At 42.0% G+C, this 27,818-nt stretch overlaps 1 protein-coding gene across 1 annotated transcript in view; it reads right to left on the bottom strand.

Annotated features, from left to right (window-relative positions):
- Window positions 1–25,186, bottom strand: part of LOC107227721 (potassium channel subfamily K member 16) — a 99,443-nt gene extending 74,257 nt beyond the window's left edge. Inside the window, exon 1 of the mRNA XM_015668939.2 lies at window positions 24,933–25,186. The gene's annotated coding sequence lies outside the window, so the exon portion shown is untranslated. The remainder of the gene's footprint in view (window positions 1–24,932) is intronic.
- Window positions 25,187–27,818: the final 2,632 nt, after the last annotated feature.

Raw genomic sequence — 27,818 nt, 5'->3', positions numbered from 1 at the left:
TGCGCACGTGATCCGCAGACGGTTAAAAAAATTCAATTTCATTTCATAGAGAAGAGCAATTATTTCTGATCTTGCTCCTCGACTCGTTTTCGTGGGGCTTATAAAAAAAAGCTCCTCCGTCTGGGGGATAAGAGTGTAACGTAAAAACTTGTGCAATGTATATTTTTTGGTAATGTTGAAGCTTTTCTTCAACGGTGGAAGCAAATGTTTTTATCTATCATACCGAGAGCATAATTCTCCGCAGACCCGATGGGCCGGAAAATTCGATAATTCAAAGCAGCGGAGCTTGTTCAGACTAAAATGCAAAGCGTAGCGATGTGTTGTCGGATTAGTTGTATAGTTACCAGAGCTTATCGCAGGTTTTTTAGTCTCCTTTTTATTTCAACCTCGTCTGGTGGCGTACATTGAAATTTTAAGAAGAGCGTAATAACCGCTGGTCGTGTCTGAAGGTATCGCTGGGCGATAACCGAACCGAAGAAAGCTGAACTAGGTATAGAGAAGGAATTAAGCTCGCGGAGAAAGGAAAGATTGCGTTCCAATGTAAGACTGGAGTTAATCAATGGCACAAAGAATTGTCGAATGATTGACGTAATTAATCTCAAGCCTCATTCGGGGTCCTAATTATTTTCCTTTTGTGCCTCAATCACCGCGCGTAGTAAATAATAATGAAAAAAAGGAAAAAAGGCGCCGGCGCAAGACGAATAATCGGCGGCTTGCTCGACTAACCAAAGTTTGGCGGGCGAAAAAAAATGACGAAACAATTGGCTGACGGATCGTTATTTGAGAATTAGAAGTCTACTCGCGGGCTTCAAGTGAGTTTTTTTTAGCTGATAAAGAAGCGAAGGATCGTATTCTTCTCGTTTTCTTTTCCCTGGATTCGCGTATTTTTTTTTTTTTTTTTTTTATTTCAAGGTTTTCCCTTGACCCCCGTACTGCAAGTGAAAATAATATCTTACCACTATTTTCACGTAATGCCAATCCTTCCGAAGTCAATTACTTTATTATACTGTTCTGGTCATCGATAGTTTGACCACGTCGAGTGCTTTTAGTCTGTAAAAAGTCGTCCCCAGACGTGGACGGTATTGTGCATTTCGATGATCGAGCTTTCTAACCGTCTGTGAATGCGAAAATTTTATTACGCCTTCGATTTCGACAGACTTTATCCCACCACAGGGTGTGCTTTTTTTCTAAAATAAGCCGGAGCAAAGACTCGCTTGCGAGAATCTGATATTTTAAGTACCTATGCAGGTGAAAATTGAAGTTAAATATTTTATGCCACGTATTTCGGATTGTAAATTCGAAGAAATCGAACATTACGAAATTTATTACGATCGATTTTTTGTTTGGAAACATTGCAGAGATTGGTTTGTCAAATATTAATACACTTTTTATGAATTTGTCAAAGCGTTGTATTCGTAAGCTACGTACATCTCGTTGAAAATAGAAGAATGTAAAATATTGGAATTATAAAAGAATATTAGATATCCAGACTAGGTATCATTTTATTCCAAAGCTTACCTTCAACAAGTTCGCTGAGAAAAAGTTTCTTTCTTATCAGCAGTGAATCGAATACTGTAATTTGTGGAACATGATCGATATCGACGCAATGTTACAAAATTGAATGTTCACCGTTGCCGAGACGACAAGGAAATCCGTTCCAATGAACTTGTATAAAATGGCTTTCTGAATAAAATGAACCGTCTTAGAGTGAAACCGAACGTTAATTTACTAGATTTTCGACAACTTTCTTATAACTTGTAATCAACTAAGGTTTTCTTCATAAATCCGAGTACTTTCTATTTTTGTATATTTAAAGCGATCTTCGTAGCTTTGAAATATAATAATTTAATAAGTACTGGTCGTGCGACAGTCTCGTAAGAAAATTGATAAATCGCGTCGTCTTGTGACAATCGAAAGCAACCAACTGCATTATAAGAACTGTTTGTTTATATCGCTTGAAGCGTATAAGGTATCGTGAAACGTTGATGAGCATCGAGAAGGGTGATTGAAATTTAAGAATGATCCGCAGAAGCACCCGCGAGGTTATTTTACGGTGCGTGCTCGGCAGACCTGAAATTACTTTTCGCACACCCTCTGGAGCTCCGCGGGTGTCTTATTTGCATGGAAATCCGAGGCGATTGGCGTCTCAACTTTCTGTCGCGTTGCGTCGCGCCGGAGCAATCGAGTGGATTAAATAATTTCACGCAGTCATATCGTCAGGTGCGACGTACGTAATTGGCTTCAATTTCGCCGAATGCCGAGCTTGGGAAGTTTCAAAGGTAATTACGTTTATAATACGGCAACCCCGAGGACCAGCTTTAGTCGCGTTGTTAAGACGTAACGCGCCGTTACTCGACAAACATTCGGGGAAATGAATCGCACGATGTTAGACCGTGACATTGTGTGTACAATAACAACGACATGGTAAAAAGGTTTTTCTCAATTTTCCACGGAATTCAGTACTGTGACGATGTATATATTTTGATCGACGAAAGTAAGAACCGAAGTTCGGACGGATCAGCGGATCAGCGGATCAGCCGATCGGCAAATTAGTAGGCCTACGACTTTAGAAGGAGAGAGTTGCGTATGGAGGTGTCAAGAAATCATAAAGTGTGAAATTAGCTCAAATCCTGATCAGGTAACGAATTCAATAAATAACGACGAACGGAAACAAGAAAGAAAGTCACACCATTCTCAAATTATAAATACTACACATCACACACTCTCCCTTCAAATATTTCGAATAATTGTTCCGCTCGATTTTATCTATATACACTTTTATCGTCCGTCTTAATGTTATTGTTACTATTTTGTTTTATTCTTACTCGACTATTGTCTCATATATCTTTTAACTTATGCACCTGTGCCGTCCACTTATATTTATTTTAAACTATCAAACCAAGTTTGTTGGGTTGCGACGTGCAGGGACTAGAAATTAGGGAGTTTGTACTATTAAATTACCGTTGATTTTTAAACCAAACTGACCCAAAGACATGCATAATTTACTCTATGATCGTCAACAACTATTTCCCGTAATTGTTTATTTATTTCCCTTTCTTTTATATTTGACTTATAATCGATAAATTAAAATTCATTACAGTACGCGAGCTTTTTGCGATTGGCTCGAGTTCGTGAATTCAAATTCCGAATTGTGAGGTCAGTTGAGGGGAGTAGGCATCGAAATATTTCAAATTTTCCGTATACTACGATCTCTTGCAAACATTTTGAGTTTAAGCTGACTAAGAAGGCTTTGACGGCTGAAAATGTGGTAAAAATGCAATTCGCTTTTATAAACTACTGAAAAAACATACCCAATTTTTATTATTTTTGTGTTGTTTGTCACATTTTTGTCAATGAAAATCAGTGTTGCTCGTAATAAAAATATTGGTAATGAAGAAAGATTAAGTGTTGAAGACACTCGTGCGTTCGGGTGTGGTACAGATTCACGGGTGTTTGCCATCAAACAACGTTTTTCATTAGTTTTGCCACGATAACTCAAGAACGCGGACAGATATCGGCTTGTTTTTTTTTTTCTCTTTTCAAATCAAGATATTAACTTTCTCTACAAAGTGAACCAACATCTATGGCAAAAAAAGTGTTATTGTTGTTTCGATTACAGCAAACGTCACTCATTTTTCGATAATTTTCAAATTTTAGCCGCCATTATTTTAATTTTCATATTTTTTCAAAAATGTTAGGTTTAGTCTGTAGAGGATCATCCTCTGGAGAGAATGGCGCTTGCAAATTGCCGAAAACTCTAACGGTTCACTTGGAATCGTGGCAATAAGAGAGCAACGCATGAGAGGCGTGGTCTTTATCCGCCCGTATCTTCCTTAAATATTTATATTTTTCAAACTTTAGTCACGGACTTTTATAGCTTAAACTTCCATCAGAACGTTATGAAAAAGAAAATGTATGTATGTTGTTTCAGTTCTTCACAATGCCATTGGTATTTTATCCCATTTTCGGCGTATTTTCGCTGACTACTCCCCTCAATTTTCGAACAGCGAAGACTCGCGTTATTTTCGACATCTTATAAAAAAAAATTCACAACTCTTACAACACTTAATGCGAAACGTGCCTGGTGATAAAAATATACGTAAGCAGCAAAAATGAAATAACCGTAAAAAAAATTGTCGCGGCGGTTGAGAAACGTTTGAGAAGTTTTTATGCAAAGATTGTAGATACTAGAATTGGCGAAGAAGAGATTCGTGATTCCAATTATACCGATAAGCAAAAGCGATATTTATTTAAAAGAATATGTGTCTTATATTTAGTACATAATAGTATAATAAAAATACAAGAGGGCGAATATCATCGCCTCGAAATGAGGATTAAGCGAATTTCAAGTTCTCAAACAAATCCAATTACTGCACGAGCAGCAAAACTCGTGTCTTGTAATAACGAGCTTTTTTTCACCCGTCCCTCGCCCTCCGGGATCCTGGAATTTTCTATTCCGTCGTGAGATTTATCATTCTCTCAAGCTGTATAGAAGAGCCACGTGTTATACTTTTACGCGGCGCGAGGAGAGGCGCCGCGACGCCGCAGCCGTAAATATAATTCCAGAAAGGTTAATGCGACAGAAAGTCCTTTTACCGGGGGGTCGACGGATTAACGGGTCTCTCCTTCGTTAACGTTCCTAACGATTTTTAAACTTTGTTTCTCGGTTACGAATGCCGCCGCAGATCGCTTTTCGCGCCAGTTTATACTCGCCAACGTCTCACCCTCTCTCTTTCTCTCTCTCTCTCCTCGGCTCCTCGTCTCCGCAGTTAAACACTCCGACCCACATTTGCACCCGCAATCCTTAAAGGGTAAAGTTTGGTGGAAATAAGCCGTAAAAAGTAAAGCCATATAGGGCGATGGACATGGACTGGCGTTAAAAGTATACAGACATAAATTGGCACTGTCAAAATCACCTACATAAATGTTTCGCACACGGACAATATTTTCTTACGCATTTTCTCCTTTTTTTTTTTTTTGCTTGAACAAAGACTAGACTTTGCTTTTTACTCAACTAAAAATCCTCCTGATGTATGATGACGAGGATTTTGGAGATCAAATTTTTGCAAAATAATCGTGCAGTGGTACGGTTTTCACACTTGGGCTGACTTCGTTTCAACATTCAATATAACGACATATTTATTGTTTTAGATTGCACGAAGATCGGCTTCAGTTCGTAATTTTCGATAATTAAAGGTTAAAAAACTTCTGATTTTGCCATTTTTTGTGGTTCTTCTGACGTCAATAAAAACTGTTGTTATTTTTGAAGTTAATTTAACAATCTATGTTATGATATCCATTTAATACCGTACTTACGATTATTCAGAATAATTCTGAGAGGAAACTGGAATAAGTGTCTTTATGTTAAAACGTTGTTCAAATAGGAGTAATTAATCCTATACGTTGGCAGCATATTTTTAACAGCAAAAACTAATGCTTAAACCTTTTTCTAAAAGGAAAAAAATATTGCCCTAATTTTAATATAATTTATAACCCCAAAATCGTGCAGCATCATTAAATAAAACCTTCAATCCGAGCAATGCACCGTCACATGTTTCAGGTTTCCAAAAATTTATACAGTCATTTGCTGTCGTTTTATCAAAGAAACAGCCGTCCATTTTCGTCGATTATAGGCGAGTCGCGTGGGATGATCAGACGTTATGTGCGGGAAGAGGATAAAAATCTGTGGAAGCGAGATAAACGGGGATGAAAGAAAAAAAAGGGCCCTCCTTGGACACTAAGTCTCGATGACTTATAGGGTGGCTTTGCCGCAATATGCTTTGATAAGCTTTCATGCGTTCAGCTTACTAATGTGCTTTCTCAAAGGATCACCGTCCTTTACTGGCTTTGGATTCCTTTGAGGTTTTTATACTTCGAGTCGCGTAATTGCTTAAACAATACGAATCCCCGTAACGCACAATTTACGACTGCTGAATTCACCTGATTCAATCAAGTAGAATAAGCCAAATTTTTATTCACAATCAGAGAGTTTCGATTGTCGTCCTCGATAAATTCCCGATCGAATCGGTGCAGGAAATTCCAAAAGATTATTTTATTCCGACGAAATAACATTCATGATCTAGTTGCGTTGGAAAATACAACGTTGATTGCACAAAACGCGTGGATAATATCACCTAATATAAATAACCTCGAGTGATTGACCAGCTCGAGTGTAATTTAGAACCGGTAATTATTCCAGCTGCGGATCGCGGAAGAGATTTGGCAGAATCTTGGCGTTGGTTCAATTCCGGAGTTTACGTATTTCCTGTCTGTAGTTTCGGGGCGGTGAAACCGAGAAGAAGAGGAGATGTAAGGATCGGAAAACCGGGACGATCGGTGTGCGGAAAAGTTGCCAAGCCATGCGGAGATAACGTGAATATACGCGCACTTTCTTACCCCGCATGTATAAATAAAGGCAAATAATATGTAATACCGCACAAGGATGCAGGAAGTTTTCCAAACCTTGCATTAAAGTGTGGGAAACAAATTTCACCCACCATTAACACGGATCAAAATCTTCGCCCAAAAACATCCTGCGCGGACTTTTCTCGAACCTATCTGCTGCAATATTTTCGCAAAAGGATTTTTCGTTCTCTCATATATTTTACAGCAGCTGTAATATAGGCGTAAAAATTCTGTAAGATACACACTTTGCTTTTCACTACAATTTCAAAGCCGGATGCCGGTTTCTGCCTTCGAGACACGGTGGATATTGAAATATTCGCTTTCGGGGATACCTCAAGAATTTTCCTTCAAGTAAGTATTTGCAATAAAACGCGAGATTATCTTTTAAGAGAGTGATTTTTCCTCGGTCTAACGTGAGGCAAATTTCTTGGTCATGCTTTATGAAATTCCGAGAACGTCGTGTATATATGTGCAAGAATTAAGAGAGACTCCCGCATTAAAGCTTTATTTAACACGACTCCATCCTAACGCCAGCTGTGGCTGCTGAAATTTCTGCTAATACCTTTCGATTAAATGCATCGTTGCACTCCGAAGAAATGATTACTCAATCGGGAATATTCGCGTCACTTGATGAAAAACGTGAGCTCCGTCGATTCTTCCGGACAGATTTTTCTTAAACAGTGTGCAGCTGTTTTGCGCGTTTGAAATTTATCATCAGATACGTAAATATGGGACTACCACCATGAATACGAAGACGCTGCCGCGATGCGAACCTCGCGACGCCGCGACGTCTGAATAAAAGATAGGTTGCAGGGAGCAGGTGGACAATTCGAGTTTCGACTATACGGCCAAAAGTCATTGCGTCGCATTTTACCTTGCAGCTTGCATTCGCTCGAGAGAAAATCTCACGCCAGAAGACACGATTCAGACAACTCGGAAGCGCATGCATAAAGCACGGAATCAATCCCGCTCGTCTCTCGAATCTCAAGGCACGCTGGAAATTCCCGTTCTGAGGAACACTGAACTGAGAATGAGGGAAATTGATGCTGCGAAAATTGATTCTTCCAACCTAATCGCGGTATTAATTTTTCAACTTTAATTGGCTCGTTGAGTATATAATTAAAAAATTAAACTGGTCAGATTTTTGGGTAACTTTTTATTTTTTGAAACTAACTAAACTTGAACGGATTTGGTTGTACATTCGCGAAGTCGTCTCAGCCGCTCTTAAGCGATCAGACATCTTTCAACCGACTTAATTATTTCCGTGGCAAGATGTATAAACCCACTGCCGAATCACCGGAGTAGTACGCTTGAGATGAAAGTTTGTTTATGGCAGCAGAGTCGCGGATAATTACTTTTCGAGTTACTTTTCAGAGATTTAACGACTAGCTTGCGTAATCGTGAGAAACTTTTACGCGGAAGGAAACAACTGGGCCATCTGTAAGTCTGTGGGACCAGAGGAGGTAATTTTATTCGTTCGAAAAGTACGGCTGCCTTTAACATTTTCGATTGCTCTATTGTAGGAGTTCTTTTCACCGTCAAACAAATGTTAAATATTCGAATTTTGGCAGAAATTTGTGGGTCGAGGCTTTTCTGGTCACCGATAACAGATCAAAGGTCAGAGTTCAAAAATTTGTAATTGCGAAGTTATTATGGTCGTTCGAAATAAGAAAAAAAATCGTTGTAGTTTCATGTAATATGGTACCTGAGGGCTTTCGAATCGTTAATCACGAATCTGAATATGCGGTTCGAAATTCGAATTGGATAATAATATTTTTGTTCAGTGAATTTGGAACCTGCAGGATGGCTCACGCTCAGCCTTAAATCGCTTGTTAGTATCGATCAAACTAGCGTGGATAAACGAATTTGAAGTTGATCAGTTCCGAATGCCATGTTTTTATCTCGTGTACAAAATAATAAATCGTGGGAAATTCGAAAAAATTCAGGATTTTTCATGGAATATAAAAAATGAAAAAAAAAAACAGTAAAAGGAGGGTGCCGTGACTGAAAGGGTTGAGCACCTAGATGTCGGAAACACACCCTGAGATATAATTCAACGTATAAGGATCGAGCATCGATTTTGACAATTTGGAAGGAAACCGGCAAGCGCGTGTTTTCCGATTCCCCCTCGTCCCTCCCCCGGCAAATCCCTCGAGCATAGCCGTAGATCTGAATGAGTTACCCGGGCGGGGATGTCGGGCGATAAATGTCAAGAAGTCTAAATTCCGCAAGACGTGAAAATCGACCAGCTACCGTAGCTCGTAACCGCAAGTATAATAATAATCTACTAGCAGCTCAATGTTTACTGCTCAATCTTGCGCCGTGACACGCCATTGACAACGCCCGCTCTATTTCGAGAACCATTTTCAACGTCCTAACCGATATACATACATCTCGAGGTTTCGGCTCAGCTCCGAGCCAACGAGCCTATCTACTTTACCAATAATCAAGTTCAATTTAATGCTTTCACTTTGATCGTATAGAGACGTGGGCGAAGCTTCGGATAAAGATGAGCTTAATTTATGCCCCTTCTAACGATTACTCGATGTCCGATGCAGAAGGAGACCGAGACTTTTTAAGCTCTTTTTCTCTTGACAAAAGTTCTTGGAAACATTTTAAGTTTCAACAACCATAATTACGTTTACCGTAAATAAATTTTGAAGTTAGTATTGCGTCGAAGCAACTGAAAACAGTTACTCGAATTATCTATCACACCAATCAAAGGAAGAGACTTCGTCTCTAATTATGCGACAAATTTTCCAATCAAACTAAAATCATCTTCTAAAGATCGCAAGATTCTTTCTTTGATTTGACAGAAAAACAAATCACCCGAAATACAATTCACCGAATGTATTGAATTTTCAACGATTTTGAAATCGCATTCGACGGTAATAAAGACATCCCACAACGCTCGCAATCGGGTGAGACACCGCATTTGTTTAATACGATGAAATATTTAGTAAGATTGGTCGCAATCTAGAGACACAAGGATCGTCGATTTAGAATCTTCTGTATCACAGGGAGGCTGACAGATCGAGATCAGACTACAGAGCAGGTCCGTCGGGACTCTCGGGACTTTATCTCGTTTATCAGACCTGATCGAACCGATGCTGAGAATTCAAATCAGTCCCACCTATATCGCATTACTCGGTCTTTCTGTCCTAGACTCATTCTTACATCGTCCTTGTATTTTTCCTTCGATTTTGACACTCCGAATTCGAAGCTTCTTCTTTTCATTTCTTCGTTTCGCGAAAACTGTGAGCAGACATCGAAAATACCACGCGTGCTGGTAAATCAAGGGTTGTACTTTCGTACTTTACTATTTCACCAACGACCTTCAATTTATTGCCACTTTCAACCCATTGATTAAACAACACGGCCCCATATTGGTGCGTAGCTATTTTCAATTCCCGTTACCGACGAGGGTCGAGGACCTCGGTTTTTTTTTCTTTTTTTTTTCGCACAACTTTACTACCCCGAGTTATTACGACACCAAAGTTTCACCCCTGGTTTCTGAACCAAAGAAAATTGCCGGAAACATTGCGAGGTTATTTACCGATGGGGGCAAAGCCAGGAAGTTTTTAAGGCAAATTACTAATTGAGGTTAATTGGTATGCGTAATATTAATTTGCATTATTTTTCTGTACCTATAGTTAGAAAACATATTACCATACTTGTCATTATTTTATATCGCGAAATGTACAATTTTTAAAGGAGAAATTCAGAGTTTATTTTCTTCCGAATATCGTGTTGCAATCTTTGACGAGAATTTAGCTGATCGAACTACATTTTCCCCGAGTGAATATTTCTTACCTGTCACGGGATCCTTTATTCACTACAAAATGCATTCGGACATTTTACCCTGATGAATTTGAGAAGGAAACCGCGTCGAATTCAATTAACAGTATTTTACTGTAACTAAAGTCACGTCACCGCAAATTTCATTTCGCGGTACACAGACCGGTATACATTTATGACCAGAATAAAAAAGGAAAGGTAATTTACTCCTCGACGTCGGATATAGGGAATGGCAACAAATTGAACGGGCCAATTAACCCTTGGACCCAAAGAAATGTTCAAAGAGGGTGAACGATTGCCGTTGTACAAGTAAAAAAGCAGAACGCTTCTCCTCCCCAACCAAATCGAAGAAAAAAGTTGAACCTTCGGTTGATGTTACGAATTTTCATGAAAAAAGTTTGACCCCGATTTCCAATGCAACAGCAAGTTACATTTTTTTTTCATTCGTATCAATTAAAAGGCGATCCGTTGAATATTCATGAACATACAAGTCGGTAGAAACCAAGATTAACTCCGACATCCGGAACGACCAGGAAACTGGACGAGGCGAGCGTAAAAATTTTGTGGTAAAACAAGAGTAAACAGAGGGATGAATTTACCAGACAATAGTAACGAAATATTTCCATCCCATTAGTCGAAAACAAAGCAGCACATCCTCGCGTCTCTGCTTCTAGCTGCTGCCACGGCCGTGTTCCGTATAATAATTAAAATTAATTACGCTCTTCACTCTTCTTGATGAGAGCCGAGGTCCTTGGCCTTTTTTTTCGAATTGCGTGCGTTCTCTTGGAGGAGATCTTTTTTCGCTCACTTCAGTATTTTTCCGATATTCTCTGATATATTTCATTACATCGGGGAAGCCTGATAGTTACATCGAATAATGAGAAATTAAAAAAAAAAAGAATCCGTGGTTGCGACCGTGATCTCCTGCACCAGGCCGATAAGAAAGTTTGTAGATCAAAAAAGCAGCCCCCGCGCAGGCGGCGAAGAGAAAATAAAATACCCCTCGACAGGGGAAAAAAAAATTTGCTCGCATCGAAGAAAATTTAATAGGGGTTGATAAAATGTATCTCCCCTGCAGTGGTAGAGAAGTATTCTCTCGAACGAGACAATCTTTGATCTCGGTATTTGATACCCACGTTACTTACAAAATACGGCCAGAATAAACTTACTCTCATTGTCGGTATATAAGGCGATAATTCAAACGTCGTCGCAAGGGTGTGAAATCAGTGCACGAGTTATAAGCGAGCCAGGCGGCGATCCGGGGTTGTCAACGTAACGTATTGGGAGTTCGGACTCGAACATTGGGTCAGCGTTCTTCCGGTTGGACGAATGGAGCTTTCCGAATGGACCGGAACGGTTTCGAATGATTTGGAAAGGTTCCGAATGGCGCCGGAGGGACGAAGTCGAGCTCGACACGTTGCTTCAGGGCGACCCGTGTCGCATTAATATTTTATAGACCGCGGCAGGAATAATTCGGGGAAAACGCCGCAGCTGAGTGGACACAGCGGAGTTGATTCGGTTGCCGGGTTGCGAGTGCAAGCCCTGCGGAAAGCTCGAATCGCTCTCCGCAACTCTCTCTGTCTCCCTCTCACTTCTCGAGTTAATTCCGAATCTCCATCGACAACGTCGATTGATCATTCGACGACGGCTCGACACACCCCGATTCTTTAATTCGCTTCGATTTACGTCGTACGAAACGAATTTACTCACTGCGGTATTTCACTCAGACGCTGGAGTAGACCGTTGCCAATAAAACCACGGACTTGACTCGGGCGCGATCGAAGACAACGGATTTTTAAGCTTCTTGATATTGCTGATTCCAAATCGCGTATGCGCCATTGTACGACCATTTGCCAGGCGTAAAAGTGACGAGGCGTATTTTTTCCCCTTGTATTTACGCGAAGAATATGAGTATGCATTCAAAAAGGTCGAAGCTAAAAAATGGATCAATTAATAGTGGAGGATGGTACACGCTTAGGTTTGATATTATTTTTTGAGATGGTAAATTTTTTTTTTCAATTCTTCCTTAAATCGACAAATCTTTGCGTTTCAAAGGTTTTTGCATAGTTAACAAAAAAAAAAAAAAGAATAACACTGAACGGCAGATGCGACTTTACACCATTTATCTTTTACCTTCATTTATTTTTTTGGCTAATTTTAGTGAATAAGATATGCGTTTTAGAGCTTTCGTAGCGAATGCCGCGAGAAAAAAATTATTTGCTCTTTTACCACCAAATTCACCTGTTTCGCGCACACGTCCTTATACCCTTAAACACGCGACACAGTTCGAAAGCAGAGCGTTACCCCTTCGACTGGAGAATAAAAAGCGGAAGATGCCACTCCAAAAATGTTTGTACTATTGCATAGATATGCATTACGAAGATTAATTGGAGCCGTGTTCGGAATTTTCATCACTCGACACTTCGACCGTTCAAAAGTTTACAATTCTTCAAGTTTGGACGATCCGAAGCGCCGATGAGATGACATTACGACGTATGTTAAAGAGATCTATAATTGTTCGAAGTCTTGAGGAGCGGATCAATAAATAAAATAGCTTCGTTGAATTTCAATATGAAATATGAATGAACATGAAAGAGTTGAAATTCAAAAGTACTTTAGAAAGGCCGAAGTATAAAATGGTCAGAATAAACTTAGATATAAAAATAGAATTCTGACGATTCGCATATTCTGACATTGCATATATTGACGAAAATTTCCTCAGACCTTATCATACTTGACCTATCCATATTTTGAAATCCTGTGAATTAGATTTTCGACTCCCTGTGAGAAACTCGACACCGTGACCTTCTATCGCGACGCCACTTAACTTTTCGACCGCCGATCCATTCGATTTGTTTCAGCCCCGGTTCGGCAAATGAAAACAAAGGTTCTTCCATTCGCAGAGAAGCGGCTTGTCTAAGCGTCTTCGGCATCGAGCAAACCTCGGCAGCTCTCTAACAACGATTGATTCGCGATTTCACCGCGACTTAAAGAGGGGGACGAAGGTGGGAAACAGGTGGAAGGGAACCACTGGCCGAAAACCGTCTTGCCGCGAAGGTTGCCGAAGGTAATCCGATTGATTAATCGCCCTCGTCCCGCGAAGATGGACTGGCAGCAGCTCAGCCTGTGGGTGGATGGACATCGGTCTCGGCAATGTGACATTCGCCTTGTATACATCGAATCCACGTCAACATTATTTTATCGCAATTTTTCCCACGTCTTCGAGGATCGCAGGCTACCATGTCCTTCAACCTTTCACCCTCCAACTGTCTCGGAGAACGACTGCTTTGGCCGGCAATTCTTACAGGATAAGCGTCCCAGTTATTGACACGTTTAGACCAAATTATTGAGCCTTTCATTTTCCAAAGTTATAAATTCACGGCACAAATTGTGAATTTCTCGTTGACTAAAACCAATTTTTAGAAGGTTAAAGGACCAGTGGCTCAAAATTCTATGGAACGCATTGATGAACGAAACGCACACTCTGTATACTTGCATGTTTGCTCCAAAATACGTGACATAATGCGTAGGGAAAAAGGTCGCGTTTTGAAAATGGTTTACATTTGTAAACGTGAGCTTGCGGCCGGTAAAGGTGGACGCGAACAAACCGGTGGGCGTCCGGTAAAACAGAGCGGGTAGTTAAGCTCTATCGCCGAAGTCAAGGCACGTTTCGCTTTTTGTAACTTCAATCGGAAACGGCTCGTAAAAGCCAATGTTTTGCTATGGGCACCAGGAGCGTAATTAAGCGGAATCATTAACGCGCCACGAGTATCGTTTCGCGACGACGTTAACACCGAAGGAACGAAAATGTTTTCAACGAGATAATAAACAAGACACGGCTGATGAAATTAAGATTCTTCCTAACATTTTCAAAAATCACCACTCCCCAATGCCTGATTGAAATTGTGTTACGAAATTCGCTTTTCGTAGCCGTCGACGATTGATCTTCCGACGATCGAGAAATCATCATCGTACGTAAAATAAGAAACAGCGTCTCTCTGCCACGTGGCTCGATCGATGCGACATTGATTTGACATTTTTCTAAAGTAAGGAGCTTACGTTACGTTAGAAGTTCAGTCTGCAGAAGCGGCGCGGCGGTCTGCGCCTACTTCCTCCAGGAAAATTGCCAATTTCCTGCACTCCGATTCGTGGAAGTTTGTTTTCTGTTCGTCGTTTTACCGATGGGGACAGCCGCATGTCCCTTCGCTAATGTGCCGTCCTTGCTTAGAAACGGGAAATTGCCGGTTAGTTTTCTCTAGATCAGTTCAATACGTGTATAAACCCGACCCGACCCGACCCTTACATAGTATCGCCTCTAATTTACTTTGCCATCCGCAGGTTGGGAATTAACCCTCAATTTTCCTCAAGTATAAGCTGCCAGCCTTGCTTCTGCTCTTGAAACACCCGCTCGACTATCGAGTTCGGTAAATTATTTATCGGCGTAGAAGTTGCTCCGATAATGAGCCACCAGATCAAAGACCACGAGGAAACTCTTGATACAGAGATCGATCATCATCGCGCGGAAGTATCGACACAGATGCGGGATATCAAGGGGCAATAATCTGAGGCAGCGATCCTTGGATGAGAAATCGCGAATTTGATCGGCAAAAGCATCCTGCGCTTTGGAAGACAGTCTGAGATCTTTCAAACGTCCAATCTTGCTCGTACATGTATACATGAGTATGGTAAACATAATATATGGTGGTATTTTCCTTGCGATTTTCACGAGAGAAAGAAAGGGGAAAGAATAAAAGAGAAAGGAAAACAAGGGAGGATTTTACAAGGGAGGTAAACGAAGCATCGTGTCATTTCGGCTGAAGAGAAACACGTAAATGATATGCGAATCCCAACGGCCAATATTATTCCTCGTTTATGGGCAAGCCGTGTGCGCACACGTGCTTTATACACGACGACCCCGTTGGCAGGTAGATACAAGTTACGGTCTTTTTTATACTCGTCGCCGATAAGAAACCGCGGTGCTTTTTTTTGTTTTCTTTTCGCCCCCATTGCGCTCGTTTTTTCTAGTCAGCGACCCTTGGAAGCGAGAAAAGAGAACCGAGGAGGCGATAAAACTGAAGGAAATTAGTACGAACAGTAATATCATACTAGGGTGACGAATATCCTTCGTCTCGTCACTTCGGTTTTTACTTCGCTACCCCGAATTCTAGTTATCGAAAGCATGGAAATCCACTCGGGTTACTTGCGATTGCTCGGCTTGCATTTAATCGGTAGAAATACAGTTAATTAATCATTGGCATTTTTATTCCAAAAGAATGTAGGCGCAAAATCTCTCAAACACAGTCGAAAGACATCCATGCACCATGCATCGTAAAAGCGAATGGGCGGCAAGCGCGTCGAGTCGCAGTCGGAGTTTCGGTCCCCGCGTATTTTCAGTTTGAAATAGTTTTAAGCCGAACATTCGAGCTTTCCCGTAGTTTCGGGAACAACTTTCGGCCATCGGTATGTATAAGTGAATGCATCCGCGGGATGGGAGGCAGGACTGATATAAGCAGGGTGAAATGTGGAGTTATCGGCGACGGCGATATTCGACATTATCAACCCGGCGACTCAGCTCGACGAGGCGATCCGTGAAAACGGAAGACGGGACAGACCTGCGGTCACAATCGAAAGTTGGAACGTATCTCAACTTTTGGCATTGGCTTTCCAGAGGCCTCGATAAATCTCGGTTCTCGTTCCGAGCCGCGTGACGAAAGAAGAGGAATTCGATATAGCCGCAGCCTTTTTATACGCAGCTTTATGCACGCGCGGCGGAAAATTGTTGCGGAAAAAGCATCCTGCAGCTGCCGCAGGGATAAAAATCTCCCGCAGTGCAGGTGGACGCGAATAACGTTATCAGATTACGGGTAAAACATCGATCGCCTGTCCACGACGTGTCTTCTGCTCTATTTATTCCTAATTGAAATATGGCAAAGCTTTTGTCGGTGTTTCAATCTGTTCCGGTACAAGTACTACTATTCCGACCGAAAGATCGTTCGCCATTCACCGCAAGCCGGGTCGGGATGCAACTTATATTCCTTTAACTCGAAAGCCGTGTTCGATCTTTTCATCTTCGGCTCTTTCCTCCTACCGTGTATATATATACACTTAATACTTGTATGTATACACGAAGAAGCTTTTTTATCATAACCTTTCGCAAGGTTGAAACATGCTCGAATTCAATTCACCCTTGATAAAAATTTCTCTGGAATTCGCTAAAAGTCGTTTCATATTATTTGAATATTATCTTGTAACAGCGACTCAGACTGATGTTTATTTCAACGGAAAATTATGCTGGGAGAGCTTTCGTATACTTCAGAACTTCGTTCGGGAAATTAATTCCAAGTCTATTATAGCTGCGTTAGGAATAAGACAATATCGCTGTTCCGCCAAAGATCGTATAACCAACCAACGACGAAGCGTGGTGGACGCTACAACGTCTGCATCACGGCGTGCAAAAACGAATCTAATTATCATTTTACGATAAGTGAGTGACGTTCAGCGACAGTTTCAGGAAAACGAACGAACTGCATTTGTATTTTCTCTTTTGCGCCATAAACTCTATACTTGCGTATACACGTGAAAGCGTGTTAACGCATTGCGGAGGAATCAAATATTGTCGTTTAAATTTACCGAGGATTGTAACAACAATTTGCCACATCTGTTACTATACCGGATACGAATTATCTTTATTGTTATTATGATTATTATCATCGTCTGGTTCTTCACTCAAGGCAAACGATCGCCAGCCGTTTCCAGCTTTCAACGATCCGGTTCAGATGTTTGTTATATAAATTCTCAAACATTTCTAAACGTCTTGTAAAACGTAATTTGTACCCCGTGGATTCCGGCTCCACGTCGCTTCTTAACGCGATGAAAACACACGTCATCGCCGCAGCGGCGCATGAGCTTAACCCGTTCACTTTAAAATGAAAATATTGTCTCAAACTGCATTTATTTGAGTAAGGAAACACATTTTTCCACGATTTTAAGGTGTTTAGGACATGTTTCAGAGATGGAATTTCTTGTCAAAATTTGCGTTTTTCTCGCAATGTGAGAATAATTCTATAAAATAAATAGTGGGGATCGATTTGTCGGAAAATTTTACCCCTAAATCATATACTTGACAATTATTTAATGTGTAGTATGTCTCGAGAAAATCGGAAAAACCGAAAAGCAAAATTCTACGCGATAGTCTACAAAAACAGCGAATGGGTTAAATACGATTTTCCACCATCACGAAGGCTTATTATACACCAGTAATTGGCAAGAAGTCACGGACTGCGGTCGTAGAATTTCGTCCTCACTTCAGCGCGAAATAATAGCCTCAAGCCAATCAATTTGTTAGGTCATACAGCAAAAGCGCGATTGTTTTAGTATTTCCGCAACCCGCCTAATATCAAAATGGCTGACAATATCGACGGTGACGTCCAGCCGGCGACCGATAATATCCGCGGTAAAATCGTTTCTATTTTGCGATTGCTTTGTTCCTACAATTGTTCCACGAGTCAGTGAACAGCTATGCTACCGTTATTTATCCTGCACCGATACATCGATGATGAGATTACGAATAATTCTGTCAACTGCGATAAGTTGAGAACGGTGCCGGGTTGCCAATCCGTTTTACGATTAGCTTATTCATCGCTGACGGATAGCCGACTATTCAACCGATTCGTGCTCCCACAATAACTCGAATTATTATTAATTATCAGCTTTGGAGTTGATTATTATACGTATATTACCGTTCGTCGCTGCATCGTCGTCGATGTCAATGACAAACAGATTGTAAAAGAAAAAAAAAAAAAAGAAAAATTGAAAACTTACTTGCTACCAGTGACTCTTATATACGGCGACAATCTTTCGTTCTCCTTGGAAAGAAAAATTCCGAATGAAAGAAATGGCATCTCGAATATCGAGGAAATCGTTAGCACGCGTGTCGTATGGCTGATTGCGCTGTCGCGTCACGTTTGGTCTGCAAGATGTATTTTGTTTACAGGCATATACGGTGTTCGATCGTGTGAAACACGGGTGCATGATCATCGCCGAAGTAAAAGAGCCCGGCTGCCGTGGCCGAGATCCGGGTATCACGTAACAACGTGATATTGAGGGGGGCCGACGACGTACGGACGATCTCCACTGACGAGGGTCTCGGCAACTGATAACATTGCGTCGAGCTTTCACACCTGCCAAACCGCTGGTTTATCCGGAGATGAAGCAATAACTTTTCCCAAATGGATCCTACCGTGACACGAATTAATGATACAAAATGAGAAGTGAGCACCGCAAGGTAGCGAAAACGCAATTTATGGTAGCGCGACGTGCCTTTCCTCGAGTGATTCAGGTTCAATGTCACTTACAATTGATACCGCGTATCGTACGGATTTTCAAATACCTCGATTCGAAGGAAAGTATCGAATTATACGCATAATTTCTGCGCCACTCGTCAAATGCATTTTTAAATGCCCGGACGATGCGAAGAAACTACAACTCGACTACGAGCCCGTCAGTTTATCTTGAACCCGAGGACGGGTCCTGTTCAACCTGCTCCTGCGTATCCTGCTTTAGAGGCAGTAATTTATCCCTCGAGCATCGAAGTTGCCGCAAGCTTTTCGAACGATAACTGCGGTAAATTTCGAAACTCAGATCGGAATAGGATTCGACTGATTAAGCGATCTGTACGCAACGTGTACGTGTTATACAAAACAATTCAACGAACGTTGAACCAGAAGAATGAATTAAACCCAACGATGATCGCTCAAAAATTCGATTACAGCGAGGCTTCTAGACGTGTATCTTCATAGGCAGAAACCACTGCGTTTCCCCGAATCTTAGAGACTCCCGAGAACTATTCGATGAAAGAAGTCACTTCAAAGAGATTCGACTTACCGGTACCGCAAACGTGTCTCGTTGGGTACACGGAAGGCAGACTTGAGAAATCAGAGTATCGGAAGAAGTGTGTACGCTAGGACGTGTTATAAAGCCTGATCAGGGTCCGATAGTTGCTTCGGTTTCTCGTGTGTCTGTAAGTAGCGAAGGTATAATACACGCGGATAGACGCAGGTACGAACAAATAAGAGTAGACGCTTCGAAGTTGGAGGTGCGGTCGTTTTCCTGAGCGTCGATTGTATCGAAGTCGTGTATCGGAAACGCGGAACGCGTAGATGGGAGGGTTGGATATAGGCGGGTATTTGCACAATGGCGGAATAGGAGGTTTGTCGCTTTTGTCAAACCATGAATCGGTAATGTATCGATCATGAATCAAATCCAGTTCCCTCGGGAATTCCTATACGTACATCTACAAACTTTGCCATCGGCTTTTACCTTCCCCGCAGCTTATACTTCACGAGTTTATGACCCAAAACCCTCGACGTTCTTGAGATTTTACACCGTTTCAAAGAGAGCTTACAAAAATCTTCACGAATCGGATCGCCTCTCTGTTTTACGGCGAATACAAATTCCCTATCACTCACCGCTCTCACGGGCTTTTTCGACGCTCTTCGCGATTCTTTCCGCGACCCCTTTTCCGAAGGAACTGTGGTTTCGCAGTGTCGTGTTCAATAGCTTTCATGACACAAAAAAAAAGACTCTGTGGATTGAAAACACCGCGCAGATCAGAGTCTGTCTAGTAGAAACCGTCCAGGTCAGCTAACACGAGACATAATTAGCGGTGAAACTGGAAATTTGGACCTTGCTCAAATTATCCAGATTTCCAATGGATGAGAAATGAGTTACGATAATGCGAAGAAAATCGATCCCAGCAAAGTTTTGGTCCGATGCTTGTACCGCGTTTCTGCAACATTGAATAACAACCAGGAAAGAGAATCGAATGGCTTTTAGTCATCGTATTTGAATTGCGTGAAGAATAACGCCGACCGGTTATCGAAACTAACGAACGCGGTTCAGCTGCGATGGTGTAGAAAAATTCCAAGTCTCGTTCATTCTCTCGATGCAAAATCGTCCCTGCCTTTACAGCAGAGCTTAAGTAAGTATCGGACGCTGAAAAGGATTACGATTCTGTCGGGAGAGTGGAAACGTGACGTCGTTCCCCGTCACCGTGACGCCGACCATTTGTCGCTGGAGGCGTTGCCGTGCGCCTTGGGACTGCCCAACGACGTGCCCCAATGATTGATGACGCGTCTTTATTCATCGCATCGATGAATACACGGAGCTCGGCGAGATCGATGCAAAGTTATGTACATCCCTTCCTGCCTTACACCATACAGGCAGGCTATCAGATTCCCTCTGACTTTCCTGCAGGTTGAGAAGGTTCCTCGATCGCGTCTGTCAACCTCCTCCAAAGGCACATCCGCGGTATTCATACACCGATAATGGCGTGCCAAATTCCCGGTTTAACCCCATTTCACACCCATCGTGTAGAGCTTAAGTTTAGTCCTCGGTATGTCAATTTGTTTTTTTTTTTTTTTTTTGTTTTTTCTTTTATCCATAACGTTATGATAGATGGTTCGTTGTAATTTCAAAAGTTTCGGGTATCGAAATTTCGTTGTAATAGATTTTTTCGAAATTTCTTCAAATTTGTCAATTTTTCCATGTCAACGGTTTGCTATCAGGTACCTACTGGATATGGAACGCGAACATTGTGTCCAGCCCGTTGCGGGGATACAACGTCACGGGTCATCCTTTGTTATCATTGACGGCTCGACGGTTGACGGGAATTTAATTTTACGTTTTCACCCTCTCGATACAAGATTAACGAGCTGTTTTGGGGCACGCGGGCGATTATGACGACGGCGCGGCCGCAAAAACAATTCTCCGATTCTTTAATTTCGTCGATTATCATCCCCCTTCATATTTTTCGATCCGATCACCGTTGGCCGAATTAAAAAATGAAGTGGGTTGAAAAAATAAAAAACGAACAGGATACAAACTGCTGTGTAAAGTCAAAACGCGTTAAAGAAGTATACGAGAAAAAATATGTAATCGTTTGAGACTATAGTTGAAATTTTATCGAACGGGACGATATTTAAGAACCAACAGAATTGCAGTGTTTGAAAACAAACGACGTATATAAATCGTTCACCGATGCGGTATATATCCAATATATAGGGGGAAAGGGAAACTTGTCGAATTTGAATCAACAGATTGCTGTCAATCTGTCGTCACAAAAAGAGAAATACGAGCAGGTATAGTCAAAAGGAGCCGCGGGCCAGAGACGAGGGTGAAAGAATAAAAATTGCCCAAATTCCCGCCCGAGCTTTTAGTGCCCTTTTATTCTACATGGGGACAATTTTACACCGAGGTTGACTTCCGGCGGAAGATCGCGGCGCGCCTAGACAGCCGAAAAATCAAGCCACGGCCACTCGGAGGCTGGCAGTGGATGTGGGGGTGGAAAAATTACGAGAGCAGAAACAGGTGACGAATCACGTCGGTATCTCAACTTCGCGAAACTCTCTCAGTCACCTTTGGCACGATCGTATTGACGGAAATTCCAAACGCCGACGGAGAAATCGATTACAGTAAGCAAAAATTCAAGAAGGAACGAATTTCAGAGGCATGCGAATAATTCGATACCGCGAATCGAGTTGGGATTATTCCAATTTCTTACCATGCGTACCTGTGACAAAAAATATAAAAAATATTAGAATAATTCAGTGAGAATCCCAAATTTTCCATTGGTAATATTTTTTTTCTTTATTATCATTCAAAGTCTACTTTTATTTTACAGTTCTTGTTATTCCTAAGGCTGCTGGCAATCGTTTAAATTTATTAATCTTTCAACTCCACATTTACTCATTACTAATTTGAAGAAATAACATTTAATATCCTGTCGATAAGAATTTCAAACATTTGAAACGAATAATTCGAATAACTCGAACTGCTTGAGTTACTAAAGCATAATTGGCACATTCGATTCGATTCGATTCAACCTCTATTCGCACACCCCTAGGCAGAATTCCCATCACCGGAAAAAGTTTTGAAAAAAAGTGTCAGGCTGTATCGCTTTTACACGGCCGAAGCGAGGCACCGAAGTTGGCAAAAATCAGTTTCTTCGAAAGCATGTGTGCGAGGTTACGTCGGGGAGGGATATGGTGGAGTAAAGTGGTAAAGGGTCCACGTCGAGCCGAGGGGCGAGGGCGGAAAGCCGCGGTATGATAACAGGTTGTGACGGTTGGCAGGCAGCACCAGTCAAGCGAACAGCACGGAGCGCCTGCCTGCCCGGCGTGATTGATGGCTAATTTATAACCCTCCCTCCCCTCCCACCCACCCCACTCCTCCCCAACGCTCCTCGAACTACCAACAAGCACCCTCGTAACATTCCCTCCAACGTGAATGATACCCCTGTACCAGGTGCTTACCATTTACACGTATACTTACAACCCTGGGTTACACCCGGTGGACCACCGCCAGGAAATTCTCTTCTTAGGATCCATCTAAACGGATCGTCAAGGAGAGCCGCGGACCGTGCGGATTCCGTGCGGCAAATTTATCGCTCCAAACTTAGGAAAATATCACCTTTATTCCGAACGGTGGTTGATCGGGGTCTGCAGCTTACTTTCTTACTCTCACTTCGAGACTACGCGTGTACGGATTCGGAAAAAAAAGTGACAGAGTGATTGCGGACTACGGAGAGTGTGTAAAAATATTTATGATTGCGAAAGGTCGTCTGCTGTAAATATTAAAATCTGACTGTATGTGACTTGAGAAAAATTACTCGACTACTTTGATTACAAAAAAAAAAGCAATCTTGCGTAATATTCCGTAGTCGTCGGTGATTTCGTTTTTGTCATCTGACGAATAACGAATCAGACTATCTTAATGGAGCGATTTTCCAATTTTGTGTAATTAAGGTCAAGGTTTTAAAGATTTCATGTTTATTGTAATCACAATGAATACGACATGATTGCAAATGATTACATTATTAAAAAATGATTGTTAGATTGCAGACGATTTCATGATTACATCGCGATTACAATGATTAAAAAATTACTGCAATAAGGGGTGACACGGTGACTGCTTCAGCGGCCGATTCCCCGCGTATCCGTCATGCGCATCTAGTTTTATCTCTTCCATTTATGTATCGTCGATTCGCCGCTTATTTTCGTTCAATTTCAAAACCGGTATCTAACCTTACAGTCGTGAATGTAGAATCGGAAAGAAGTTGATTAAGCGAAGCTTGGGTAAACTTTGTATCTTGTTCGATGTTGCGATGGATCTACCATTGAAATTTATGTGAAATAGTAGAGGTAATATTATTCTTACATCAGTTTCACGTCATCCCTCGATTGGATGTTCTGTCTCATTTCAAGAGCTGAGTTTACACTCGAGTCTCGAGTTACATTCTTCGATTTTTCTTACCACCGTTAAATACCGCGAGAAGGCCACTCGCTTGGAATTGTTGAAACAGTGCGTCAGAGTTATTCCACTTTCAATAACGCGAAAATTTTCAACGCCTGGTCCGACCTAATAAGATTTTCTTCCAACGATGACTTGTTACAGTGATTTACTAGCCTTTTTGTCTACATTACGTTTATAATCAGGTGAAATACCGCATTTCCAAGTCCTTGTTTTTACCACACGCGCACAGCTGTAGGAAATCGGAGTAAACAAACGAAACGTATCATTCGTCAAAGATTTTTTAACATTTTCTATGCGTATTCAACGGTAAATTTATACCTCAGAACAAGCGAACGAAATTCGATCGGACTTACAAAAGTTACATGTGAAATAACCACCTGTCAAATTGATAAAAGTTTTATCTGCGGTGTATTCTCGGCGGGGCGGCGCGGCAAAAACGCACCTCTGTGTGTCTTCATATTCCAATAATAGGACTGGAAAGTTAATCTTATACTTTTGAGAACGTCCAGATGTCGGGATTTCCCATACAATGCGACAGGTATAAAAACGGCACGCTACTCGTCTGGACTTGAAAATATTTATGGATTGCGCGAAACTTGAGGTTTTCCCCAAGAATCCATCAGCCTACAACGACAATTCTTAGGCGCTTACTCCAGAGAGACTCCTTGTTTTCTCTGTAAGATTTACGAGCTACGCCGATAGTTTTTATAAGCATCCAGTCACTTGTAGTGCGCATTAAAATTTCATAAAACATAAAGTTACCGCAAGACTATGTTTCTTCTAGACGATCGTACCGAAGAAGTTTTCAAAAAAAGAAACAAAAAAAAGAAAAAAAAATCCAAATATTTTATGGCATCGTATCTTTTCCCTAAGGTATCAAGAGTTGTGGGACAATCGTTCGAGTCGCTAAATATTTTAAACATTGTTCACGCGTGCTCGTAAAGAAAAAATATATATATCAACGATTGCTTTTACAATATATTAATGTGCTTCTGGAGACCTCCCTTCGTCGAAGTAAAAAAGAACGAAAGTAAATCTCTTCATCCAATTACGAGCAATACCAAGCCCTTTCAACGACTGGTGGACATGTAATATTTGAAGTAAGAATATCAAGAAGTTCCATCAGTTGGAATTTGTTACCAGCTTATCAGCATTTGTTACATTTGTTACATTTCACCCTTTATAGACGTTGTATTTTGCCCCAACATTTTGCCCACATTAATCGTTGTAAAAACTACCTGTGAAATTGACAAATTTGTCACTCGTGTCCTGAAGTGACGAGTAAGAACTCGATCACACTCCGGTATGCAAGTACAAACAATCGCCGTGATAGGAGGCTAGTTTTTTGCTCTCGCCTTGACGTTACAATCGTAAGATCGTCACCTAGATGCAGTATAAGATAGCGGATGGAAACTCACCCCTGGATGACGGGGGTGTTCGGACAGAGAGTGGGTAATTAAACCGATGATGTCAGCACTGCAGCAGGTAGTTTTCCATCCAAGAATAAATAACACGACTATGCGACGACTAATAATCGAGAACACCGCGTGTCGATTCCGTGCGGAAAGCACCTGTTCACAATTTCATTGCAATTCACCAGGACGCGGTAGATTTCTCACTCATCGATCACGCCGGTTCGAAGAATTAACAGCGACGAAGGCGAACGCGGGCGACACTCGACGACTTCCGGAAACCGAACGCATGGCGGATTCGCCAGGGAAGGGTCAGGGAAAGGTGGGGGGGAGCCGGGGTTCGTTTTTTCCAAGTTTTTCGTTCTATTTCCCTCTCTGTCCTCTTTTTAAAGATCCTGTTTCAGCCGGGGATCCGGCGCTGCCACGAGACGCGGGATAAAGCGCCGCTTCTCACTGCGGCCCCGGCGCTCGTTTCGCGGCCCGCGAACCGAACTCCCGATTCGACGCGACACACTAACGAAAATAACCCCGAGAGACGGCCAGCTAAATATACTGGAGTCCGGCTGACGACTTGGATTCAATCTCGGCTCGACCCGCCGTCCGCCGAGTCGCACCGCGCTTTCCGCGTCCGAAAAGCTCGGTCCACCTGATCGTCGTGCAGGAGTCACCGATTCGGGCTTCTTCCGGTTCCCCCTTCGGAGCGATCGCCTGCGGCCTGCACGGAATCACGCAGCTTGCGACCTGTCGAGCTTGCGAACGATCAGGCGGGGTTTTGTCAGAATTTTTAGACACCAAAGGCACCCGCCTCGGTTTTAACAACGGTATTATCACCGCGAGCTTATAGAATACCGCCGCGCCGGGCGGACCACCGGCTCGATATTGTAAATATTTATAGACCAGAAGGACAGAGGTTGTGAATAAAGCAGACTCTGTGCGAAAGCCGACGGCGTGAAGAGCCGCTCCCAGAAGCAACTCGCGCTCCTTCCTTAATCGCGTTTAGCATCTTATTTCGCGACCTAACGAACTATAAAAATCCCCGGGTGAACTCGCCCCCAGTACCGCTTTTAGCTGACGTGATTTGATGAGGGAAAATCGAGCTGGCTTCTTTCGGGCAATTGGGGACTGTGTTATACCTGTACCGATCGGACAGAGACGGACACCGAAACTTTGCCGATCTCGCCATTTCTGCACATTGCTAACGAGTCGTGAAATCATAAAATTCACACGGAACAAGCCCGGCTGTGATAACCGAACTTTCGAAAGGACTGTATTATTTAGGGAGCTGTGGTTCAATTTCAAGCTTCATGAATTTCAACGATACTGTATCATTTGAAACTTTTCGTTCTCTGATCATTGGCTTCAAGAGGCTTAATTTAAGCCGAAAAGTATTAGGGAATTACTATATGACATCAGTCGAGTTACTGCGATGCAATTTTCAGGCTTTTTCAATCACGCGTTGCCGGATACTTCTCTGATAAAACGACGGGTTTGATCGCAAATATTTTCTTGTCATCCAAAAACGGACGGCGATAAAAAGAAACATTCTCGGGAAACACCGAAGTGTCCGAAGAAAACGAAAGGAGCTTGCGAATATGCTTCCGCGTGATTTTTGTGCTTTCTTTTGAAGTGAACGACGGTGCGACATATTCAATTTTTTCGTACGAAACCACTCGCCGGGTCAAACTCCACCTGCCATGATCGACGTAACCTGCTCGAGGCGATGTCCCCGCCTTTTGGCTTCGGTGCCAGTGTTGGAATCGAAAATGAAAAATTCTGCCACGCGAACGTCGAGAGAAGGATATTTTCTGGCACGAGACTCACGCGCGCCTGGTGTAACTTACCTCTTCAAACGAAGACTTTGATCTCTCGCGCGAACCTGAACCTTCGTGCCTTCTCATTGCGTTCAGAATTCTCGGAACTCGCATCGAGATATCCGCAGTAGGGTTTTTCGACTTTATTCTACGCCTATAAGGAGAACGAGGAACTTTCATCTTTTGAACTTTGGCATCCGCGACTTTTTCAAACCCGAAAAGAAATTTCAATATAAACAGTCCGGCTTCGCTCTTTACGAATTATGAAACTGAAATAGGCGCGTTCGACACATCACCCTGCATGTGCTATGTATGTAAAAATGAGAATTCAAGAGCGTCCTCAAAAATTACTTCACCCTGAAAAGCAAATCTTCTAAATAAACGGACTCGTAGATCGGATTCAATTAAGCTATTGGTTAAGTTTCCAACATACCCGTCTTCACGAATCCAACAGATTCGTTCAAAACGATTTGCCTATTTGTAACCTACAATTTGATGCGAGCTCATTTTCGGTTAATCCTTATTTTTCAAACCTAGTAACCAGCCGTTAATCGAGTAATTGTAATCCCTTTTTCACGTTCGATATTCTCGTCGGTTTGACCCTTGACATTTACGGTAATTTTACGGTATCGTGTGTAGAAACAAATTTTTTTATTCTACCTTTTGGAGGATACGCCTGCCTTTACGAAGGGTGCGTATTACTGGCAGGGTTATAGGCTTAGGCTGCGCAGCTTCCTCTGCAGCCTGTCAAACGAGGTGTCCCTCATACAAAGTGGCAACGCCGTGAAATTGTATCGGAATTATTATGCTCAGGACGTGAAATAAAAATTTCAATTTCGCACGTTCGGTACCAAATGGTCGGATGCCTGCTGTTTAGTCGGTTTGCGGAGAAATCACGTCTGAAGAAAGGATGAAGAGGCTAAAAGGTCGTGGACGACTTGCCGCGGTGACTCCGTAAGGCCTTTATTAAGATTTCCCCGAAGTGTCTGATCATCGAACAATATCATCGACTGAATTAAGAATTCTGCGTGATACTGGAGCAATTGGAACTGCGAGTAGAAAATAGCGATCCATTTTTCAC

The sequence above is a fragment of the Neodiprion lecontei genome, chromosome 3 (genome assembly GCF_021901455.1).
Source record: "Neodiprion lecontei isolate iyNeoLeco1 chromosome 3, iyNeoLeco1.1, whole genome shotgun sequence".
Lineage (NCBI taxonomy): Eukaryota > Metazoa > Arthropoda > Insecta > Hymenoptera > Diprionidae > Neodiprion > Neodiprion lecontei.
Note: the sequence above shows the minus strand (reverse complement) of the source record. Positions and strands in the feature narration are given on the sequence as shown.